General features: G+C 50.6%; 1 long non-coding RNA gene across 1 annotated transcript in view; it reads left to right on the top strand.

Annotated features, from left to right (window-relative positions):
* Positions 1-1,332: 1,332 nt before the first annotated feature.
* LOC147253900 (uncharacterized) overlaps positions 1,333-9,369 on the top strand; it is a 33,371-nt gene continuing 25,334 nt past the window's right edge. The window contains exon 1 of the long non-coding RNA XR_015118449.1: positions 1,333-1,631. This is a non-coding gene — a long non-coding RNA (uncharacterized LOC147253900). The remainder of the gene's footprint in view (positions 1,632-9,369) is intronic.

Raw genomic sequence — 9,369 nt, 5'->3', positions numbered from 1 at the left:
CGAGCGCGCGCGCACACACACAGTGCACATGTACACGTGGACACAGCTCATTAGCATATCCCTCATGACCTCAGCATATACGTGTCTGGTAAATGTAGGCAACACAGTTGTGTGGCTAATTTAGCACCGACCTGCTTCTGTGTCAGTTAGTTCTTTGAAAGTCAGGCAGGCCACAAATATTGGAACGGCTGCAGTACTTCCTACTGGTGCAGCAGTCAGTTACTTTACTTCACTGCAGTATTCCTCCCTACATCGACCATCGTGCTGGACAGGACAGTGCCCCCCCGCTGCAGCTGAACTCTTGGGTGTTTAGAGTCAACAAAAAAAGAAGAGCTTTTATTCATTCCAGCGAGACCAGGAGGTGTGAACAGATCTGAATGTTGGGATCAGGATGGTGGGTCTGACACTGGTAGAGTGACACCACTGGAGAGCAGCAGTGGATCATCTGGGATGCCCCCCCACCCCCTCAGCCACCTCACCCCACCCCACCCTGCTCCAAGGGTGGTGCTAGCTCATCCCTCCTCAGGAGCAGCAGGACGGACCCCTAGCAGAGGTTCCGTGAGCCACGGTTGATCTTGTAGCGTCGCCCCCAGCCTCCTGGCGAGGAATCGTGGGACCTCGGCGGACACGAAGACCTCTGAGAAGACAAATGTCGTGTAATGTGGTCTGGACAGCCCTGAAACTAGCATCTTTAGCCATGGCTCTCACAGGTGTCAGCATGACCAGATTCTTCTCCCTCCACCTTTTCTTAACACCATAGTGGCAGATATAAGTTGCCCCAAATGTGGCAGATGTGCCGAGGTCAGGCTGAGAGCTGAGAGTCATGAGCAGGCGGCTCTCACTGCGATCACACGTCTCCTCTTATCTAACGTTTCTGAGCTAATAAGAGCTTCATTGATTCAGTCGAACACGCTTCCAGACCCCCCCCCCCCATTCATGCTTCCTCTCATCTCACTCAGTTCCCACACTGTCACGCTGCCTTTCCTCCTTCCTTCCTTCTTCCTCGCTTGTTCCTAAACATCAACTTCCAGAGAGGATGTGGCGAGGCGAGACCTCTCGGTGTCGGTGGGAAAAAAGGGAGAGACCATTCGCTGTCAGACAGAGGGATGCAACAGAGCTATAGGTTGGAAGATAGTAGTATAGGCTGCCTTCATCCTCCTTCACCCGCCCCTCCCCTTCGTCCATGCATCCCATCATCCCCCTTCCTCCCCCCCTCTCCTGTGCCAGGGTGGTATGACCTGCTGGATTACAAAACAGCCCTCCCATGTGTCCGCCTGTTCTCTGTGCCAGCTGAGAGACAACGATACCAAGCTCCTGAAGCGCTGGAGAGGGGACAGAGAGGAGGAGGAAGAGGAGGAAGACAGGATGTGAAAGAAGGGAATGAATGGAGAGCAAGAAAGTGGAGTGGGAGGTACAGAGCAAAGGAAGATATAGAAAGAGGTGGTAGAAGGGGTGAGGTAGAAAAAGAGAGAGAGAGAGAGGGACATGGAGGATTCAGAGAGAAAGCAGGAGTGTGTTTAGAGGAGAGGGAGTTGTGAGTAACATTCTGTAGATGAAAGCTGTCGGAGGAGCAAGACGCTGACAGGCGTCAGCGCTGTCAGAGCATGTTCAATCCTCAGGGACAGCCACGGGTAAGTCCCACACACACAGACCCCCCCACGCACACACACACGCACACGCACACTGTGTCAAATTAAAGGAAAAAGCAAGATCAAGTGTGTCAGAGGATGTTTGGTCACAGCGAGACACCAGAACCTCTCCGACGCACTGAAGGGACCAACACCAGAATCTCCCTCAGGGTGATGGAAGCAAGCGCTCCCTAACACGCCAGCCTAGAGTCATTTACAGGTGTGTCATGATTCATGACTCAGGTGATTTTCACACCCGTCTGATGATCCAGGGACCCGTCTGGTCAGCTTTTCCTTTAATCCGTCACGTGTGTGCGTCCTCTGTTCCTCTTCAAGGCCCAGAGGCTAAATAGCAGAGGTCCAGTTCCAACTTTACCAACATATTTCTACACGTTGGTCATTTGGACACAGAGTTACGGTTCCTTTGTTCTTCTGGTGATTTCTGATGCTGTTGCTCAGTTTGCTTTGATTTGGGGGATCAGAATTTAGTTTCGCATCAGAACGCTTGTTCAGGAATGATTGTGATTTTTGGACCAGCGGTCTCCAGACGAACGCCCGTCAGAGTGAACCCGTCTGCAGCCCTCCAGCCTCCGCCCCTCCTCGCGCTCACTCCCTCTGATGTGGTCATAGTTACAATGGCCTCTAGATGGCATCTGTCACTTCAGCGTAGGTTTTTGCTGCTTTCAATTAGCTGGTTGTTTGTCCTGAGAGGGCGGCTTCATTCCTGGACTCCGGTGGTCGACAGGAGAGGAGCATCGTTGTTCTTGCAGGTCACGAGTTCTGAAATGCTCTCAATGAAGGAACACGTCTTCTCAGCACGGCTGGGCACTTTTGTACATCTCAGTTGTTGTAATGTTGTTTGTCAGGAGATGTGGTTTGTTTTGTCTGTCTGAGCGGAGTCGTCGGAGGGCAGGGACGATGGCGTAGGGAGGGCGAGAGAATCAATTTCATATGATGTGTGACAGGCTGTCATGGAATCATTATGCAATCCCCTGAGACAAAGAGATGCTTTAAAAGGCTGTGTGTGTGTGAGTGTGTGTGTGTGTTCATGTGACTCCTCTGCAGGAAGGAAGAAGTGAATACACATTCCCGTAGCACACAGTCCTCCTCTCATTTCTGAGCACCGATAATGTGACCAAGGTTTTGGGCCTCAATCGTCTTCCAGCCTGCGAGGAGGCGACGGTGCAGCCCAGTTAGATCAGTGGTGGGAGACAAACCAGCTGCTTAACCTCAGTGTGCTTTGCTGTTGGAGCGAGTGAGCGAGCGAGTGAGCGAGCGAGTGAGCAAGTGAGTGGCTCCCCCTCAGGTTCAGCTGTGAAACCAGCAGGTTGATGGACTTCCAGAGGGAAGGAGGAGGAGGTGATCGGGGTCTCCTGGGGAGCTGTGCTGCAGCTGTATTAGCTCAGTTACAGGCCTCAGGAGGACAGCTGGGTGACAGAGGTCGTCATGGTGACCAGGGTTGCCATGGAGATTGTAGATGAGGTGGTGATGGAGCTGAGTGGGTAGGACCCCTGTGGCTGTGGCTCACCTGGGCTTCTCCTCTTTCCAACCCACCGCTGCTTTGTTCTCTCGGTGGTGCAGCACCATCTTTTATGGCAGTATTGGTGTATTTATTGTTGCTGCTCTGCGAGAGGCTGCTGTGAATTCTATCACTGAGAAATAAAGAATACCGCCTGCCGGGTCCAACCGCGCTGCTGCAGGCAGCAAAGAGTCAGAGATCGACTAAATGTTTCTACCACTAATCACACATTTGGATCACACTCGCGGCCTCACGGCCTTCAGCTGCAGCGGAGCAGACCAGGAGCAGGTTCAGGTCTCTGGGACTCGCCTGCCTCAGGGCAGAGGAGGGAGATTTTCCACAAAGACTTTAAACTTCATGAGTCTTGTGAGCAACTTTGGATTGTTTCTGTTCTAAAGAGTCTCCAAGGCGTTTCAGATGATTATTATTTGATTGTTCTGTATTTGCTTTAAATGGCACAGACGAGGAGCTGGCGTGTGTGTGTGTGTGTGTGTGTGTGTGTGTGTGTGTGTGTGTGTTCCTGCCCTTAAGCTTCACACATTCCAGTAAGCGAATGAAAATGTTAACACAAAGCAGTTAGTGTATGCAGCCGTGTAATGCAGCCTCTGCCCCTGGCTGTGCGTGGTTATCAACAAAGACCAACTGCCACTGCTGGAACCATGAACTCATCTCAGGCGGCTGCTGAGTCACCAGAGATGTTGACATCAAACCTGGAGACGCGTCAGGTCCCTCAGCTGCTCCTGCGCCTGCCCTCCACAAACACGATCAATAGGTTCAATAGATCTGATCAGCACTGATTCTGTCCGCTTGTCTCACTGGCTGCTTAGTCATCCCTCTGCCAGGCAGCACCGTCACACCGGGCTGAGGGGGTCAGAACCGCTCAGAGGGCCCAGAAGCCCAGCTGCTTCACTCTCATGTAATACACGTGATCAGGATAGGTGGTGGGAGAGAGAGTGTGTGTGTGTGTGGGGGGGGGACCGTACAGGCCGGTGGGTTCTCAACAACACTGCACCGAACAGGACGGAACCTACTGATGCTCACGAGCCGGTTCCCCTTGGCCGGACGCTGCTGCTCCAGGTCGTAAACAGGCTTAGAGCGATGATATACTGTGGCGTGGAACTAAAATGGCGGTTGTTTCAGGCGCCATATTAGTTGATTAATTATCCAGACGCTGTGATCAGAACAGTACATCACCTGATTGTGAGATGTAGGCGGAGTCACATTAGTTTGCTGGCACACTTGTAACTCAAGGAACCACACGCATGTGTCATAACCCAACAGATGCACAAAGGAGAGCGAGCATGCTAAGAGAGAGCAGTGTGTTTGTGCTGCGTCTCAGTCATGATGTCATATCCTGTCTGGGACAAACAAAGGACATTGTTAACTGGGGTGTGAACCTTTCTTATAGTTCACATTCTAAAGAAGAGAAGAACCAGAGCTCCGAGCTCTAAATCTCCTCAACGACATGTGAAACGTGGTTACTGCCGCTGTTCTGGTGCTTCGAGCTAACGTTCACGCACTGCTATCAGTGTTAGCCATTAGCACCACCTCATTCTTGCTACTCTGGCATCTAACACACATACTTCCACATACTATATATATTATATATTGGATATATATGTGTGCGTGTGCGTGTGCGTGTGCGTGTGTGTGTGAGAGACCAATAAATGAAACCACATTAATACCTGCGCTCCTGTGTGTGCGCCTCTACATCAAACAGGGCATAAATAGGATAAAGGCTGTGGTTTTGTTTGGAGGCTGATCCAGGCTTTGTTCGACAAGTACAAGCTGCTCCTCCTTCCTCCAGACACTCTGAACTGCCTCGGCAACAATCACAAGGCCTCAACCTTTTATTTTACGTAGAAATAGAGAGAGGATCATCTTCACGCGTTTAAATCAGCGGCCCACGGAGAGACGGCACCTGTGCAGCTACGATGAAGTTGATTTAAGCTTTTGTGTACTTTCACAAGAAACATCTCATATTCAGCGTAGTAATACACACCTTTGTTTGAGGTGGCCACACATGTGCTCGAGTACGTCCACATGTTCTACCTTCCTCTGAATAGCAGCAGACGTGACTCAGCTTACGTTTCGTCTCATTAACGGTAGATGTGATGAGAAAAACATCGACAAAGTCTTCAAAGGTCTTAACTGACAGCGTGTGTGCGCTTTAAACATTAATATATGAAAATATGTGGAAACTGAACACAAGGAAAATACATTCGTATGAACAGAGACCTGCTTAGATTACACACACACACACACACACACACACACACACACACACACACACACACAAACACACACAGCCCTCTCTGCAGCCTGGTCGTTGAACTTTGACCCTCACACATCCTCAGCAGTCTGGTGTTAAAACATCCAGCAGCAGCTTCCTATCCTGGTGTAATGGCACCATTAGCAGCCATCAATAATGTAGCGGGGGTAAGTGCATGTCCCCCCAGGGCTAATAGACCTGATCCCCTGATGGCCATGAAGCCTAAAGGTGCCTGTTTATTTATGCTAACACACACACACACACACACACACACACACACACACACACACACATGCATGGAACATGAAAACACACATGGAGCAAAAAACAAATTTTCGTGGTGCAAAAGAGCTGATGAGAAAGAGGCGGCGAAGACGCCACATGCTCTCACATGCATGCGTCACACATCACACACATCACATGATGCCACGCTCAGAGACTGCCAGCCTTTGTCTGCTCCAACCATTTAGGAGAGGTGTGTGTGTGTGAACGTGTGTGAACGTGCGTGTCAGAGCATGTGGGTGTGTGTGTTAGACCATGTGTATTGGAATTCCTGGTCTGCAACAAGGTAGACTGTTGACACTGTGTTTGCCAGACACAGTGAGAACGTGTGTGTGTGTGTGTGTGTGTGTGTGTGTGTGTGTGTGTGTGTGTGTGTGTGTGAGTGCGTGTGCGGAGACTTCCACATACGTCTGAGCAGACAGAGCTACGCATCCGTGTGGGAGGGGCTCTGAGAACAATGATAATGGTGTGTGTGAGCACGTGGGAGTGCATGTGTGATGACTCTGTGTTATGTGTGTGTTTATGTGTGTGTTTGTGAGTGTGAAGAGCAGTGGACCCACATGTGGCGCCGGAACTAAAAGGTAAAAGCTTCTCCTTCTTTGTGTCTGCATCAGTTGAGTAACGGCAGCTTGATTATCCAGGCGTTTGAATCTGCATATTTAAATTCCTCCCGTGGGCTCAGGGATGTTTCACCATGGACGTTGAGTGTGTGCTCATACTTCTTTGTACCGTCCCCCGTCTGTGTGACTGCTAAACTCTGGAGCACTTAGCTTGGTGGTGCTGCTAAGCAGGTTGGAGATTATTGGCTCATTGTGACTCCATCATCCACACCTCCATTTGTCATGTGTCACTTCATCTTTGGAGGTGGGCTGTGACAAACCATAGCCTCAGTCCCAATTTGTCAGAACAGTTTACGGCACGGTTCCCTGAGGATACGCTCTCCAGCTTAACTGTCCTGCACACACACACACACACACACACACACACACACACACACAAAATCAAATCAACCAACTTTCAGTATGATACTACAGGTTTAAATGTAATTGTGTGCTGGATATGTGAGTCAGACTGATGGCAGCCTGAGGAGGAGCAGGAGATGGAGGAGGAGGAGATGGAGGAGGAAGAGATGGAGGAGGAGATGCAGGAAGAGGAGATGCAGGAGGAGGAGATAGAGGAGGAAGAGGAGATGCAGGAGGAGGAGGAGCTGTGACACAGACAGAGACCAGGGTGAAAGGTTGTGGGGGTGAAAGTGACAATGAAATTAAGAGAGCACAAAGGAGCCCAGTGACAGGAGGAGGAAGAGGAGTGAGTGTGGTGTTATTTCAACCTGGTTGCGCGCACACACACACACACACACACACACACACACACACACACACACACACACACACACACACACACACACCAAAAGACTCTTTCCTCCCTCCCCCAGCGCGGGCGTATGGATGGCGAGTGTAGCAGCCCTTTGTTTGGCTCCGTGTGTAGCTGCACACAAAGGCATCCAGACACAGCACACACACACACACACACACACACACACACACACACACACACACACACACACACACACACACACACACACACACAATCTCCTCAGGACCACTTCTGATTGGTTGAAGTAGTCTTCATGCTCGATATCACAACAATAAAACAATAGCAATGAGAAATAATAATTATGAGAATGAGAATTTACAGACTCCCAGTTTGATTCACATCTCTGTCACCCTCCTACGCCGCAGAGATGGTGCCGACCGCGGCGAGACGAGCAGCCCGCTCTGAAACCTCGTCTGTCGCCTGCGTTCATGGCGAACACGAGTCATTAGGCTAAACGTGCAGCAGTCAGGGATCACTGCTCCTCCAGCTCTGTGTTGAGAAACCAGAGATAAAGAGTGAGCTGCAAGAGTTTGATCCACATCGCAAGGAGGATGCAGGGACAGAGGAGATCCGAGCTGGGCCACGTGACTCCTGACAACATGCACATGTGCCGTCGTTGCTATAGTTACGCCTCAGTTGGGTCACTGAACTGGACGACTGTCATTATCCCGTCTGAAGAGTGTTCACCTCTGGAACAGCAGATGGTGGTAGGACCCCCCCACCGCTGGTTTCAGCCACCTTCCCTCCTCTTCCCCTTTATGTCGCTTATCACACAAGCTAGCGTGTTAGCAGGTTAGCAGGCTAGCAGGTTAGCAAGCAGCGTCTCTGTTAAAGAGCAGACTTGAACTCAAAGACTGTTTCAGAATCTTGGTGACTCCTGAAGCTGAGAGAGGTTTCACTGTAGCGTCGCCCGCCATGATAATACCGACCTGGGCACGACCAGGTTGAGCAGCAGGTTAGCCTGGTTGCGCCGGCTTAGGCGTGTATGGTGGCACACAGGTTGGTTGCCTACCAAGACCAGGGCCTGTGGTTCAAAATCAGGAGAAAAGAAGGGTGAGACAGAAAAGACCAGGACAGAAAAACCAGGGAAATAAGCGACAAACAGGAAGTGTGATTTCATGAGACTGACGTGTTTATGTGGATCATGAAAGTCCAGTTTCAGTTTGATGATGTCATGTGGAGGCCCCGACTGCCGCCCTGGTCTACGTCACATGTTAGGTGACGGTTGCGCTGCCAGATGCAGATCATCAGCAGCTACACAGGCAGCAAGAAAAGATGAAAACACCATTTTTGCCTCTTCGTACTGAAAAGCCTGAGCAGCGTGAAGTCTCCTGACACCTTCTGGAGAGATTAACCCCGCCGAGGCGCCGGCGCCACCGCCATCTCTGTTTACCACCCGTGTTTGTTTCTCATAGTTGAACAAAGAGACAAAGAAATAAATATGGCAGACAGAGAATCTCCTACTTCTTTGCATCTGCAGCGGCGGTTTCTTCCATATTTCAGGGGGATCTTTTCAGCGTGATGACAAGCTTTCTGCAGGAATCGCTGGTAAATGGATTTCACACTGCACTCCTCTGAACAGGGAATTTAGGGCTCTGTCGGGTAAGAGAGCACAATCTGCCACCACCATGTCAGCAGTTTCCAATCCGCCATTTGAACTGAAAACACTGTGAGAACAAGAGGGTTCATGGCATAAAACCTGACTGACATCAGCCGAGCCAGAACACTCAGCAGCCCAGAAACGTGAAATAAAAACACCAAGCTGCTGTTAGAGCACAATGAACAGAGAAAGCGAGCCGGAGAGAGAGAGTGAGCCGGGTGGAGAGGAAGCGTGAGGCGAACGAAAAGTGAAACACAAGGAGGCAGAATCTTGCGCTTCTCTTTAGACGAGTTATTAAGACAGCAGCTAATCCCACACAGTGCTGAGGTACTTAGAGAGGAGGCGCCGGGCTGAGGGTGGCAGGTATGTTAAAACCAGATAAAACCAGACGGTAATTGAGTGACAGCGTTTGCTACTGGGCTTTATCAGTGTGTGTGTGTGTGTGTGTGTGTGTGTGTGTGTGTGAGGAAGATGGAGGATTCACGTCTGCAGTCTTAATGGCTCCTCTTCTCTGTCTTTCATGCTCTCCCTGCTCACCCTCTTTGGGTGGGAGGCAGGAGGGTGAGGAGGTGGAGGTGGGGTGGGGGTGAGCCAAGCCAGGTGTGACATTATATTGAGAACATCAGCACCCCCATCCCTCGCGAACCTCACGCTAATTTCATTTGATTGCCAACGCTCGTCTCTCCGGTAG

The sequence above is a fragment of the Aulostomus chinensis genome, chromosome 11, assembly GCF_037954235.1.
Source record: "Aulostomus chinensis isolate RoL2024-O1b breed Wild chromosome 11, RoL_Achi_v1.0, whole genome shotgun sequence".
In the NCBI taxonomy this organism is placed as follows: Eukaryota; Metazoa; Chordata; class Actinopteri; order Syngnathiformes; family Aulostomidae; genus Aulostomus; species Aulostomus chinensis.
The sequence above is the reverse complement of the archived record's forward strand: the minus strand, read 5'-3'. Positions and strand labels throughout refer to the sequence as shown.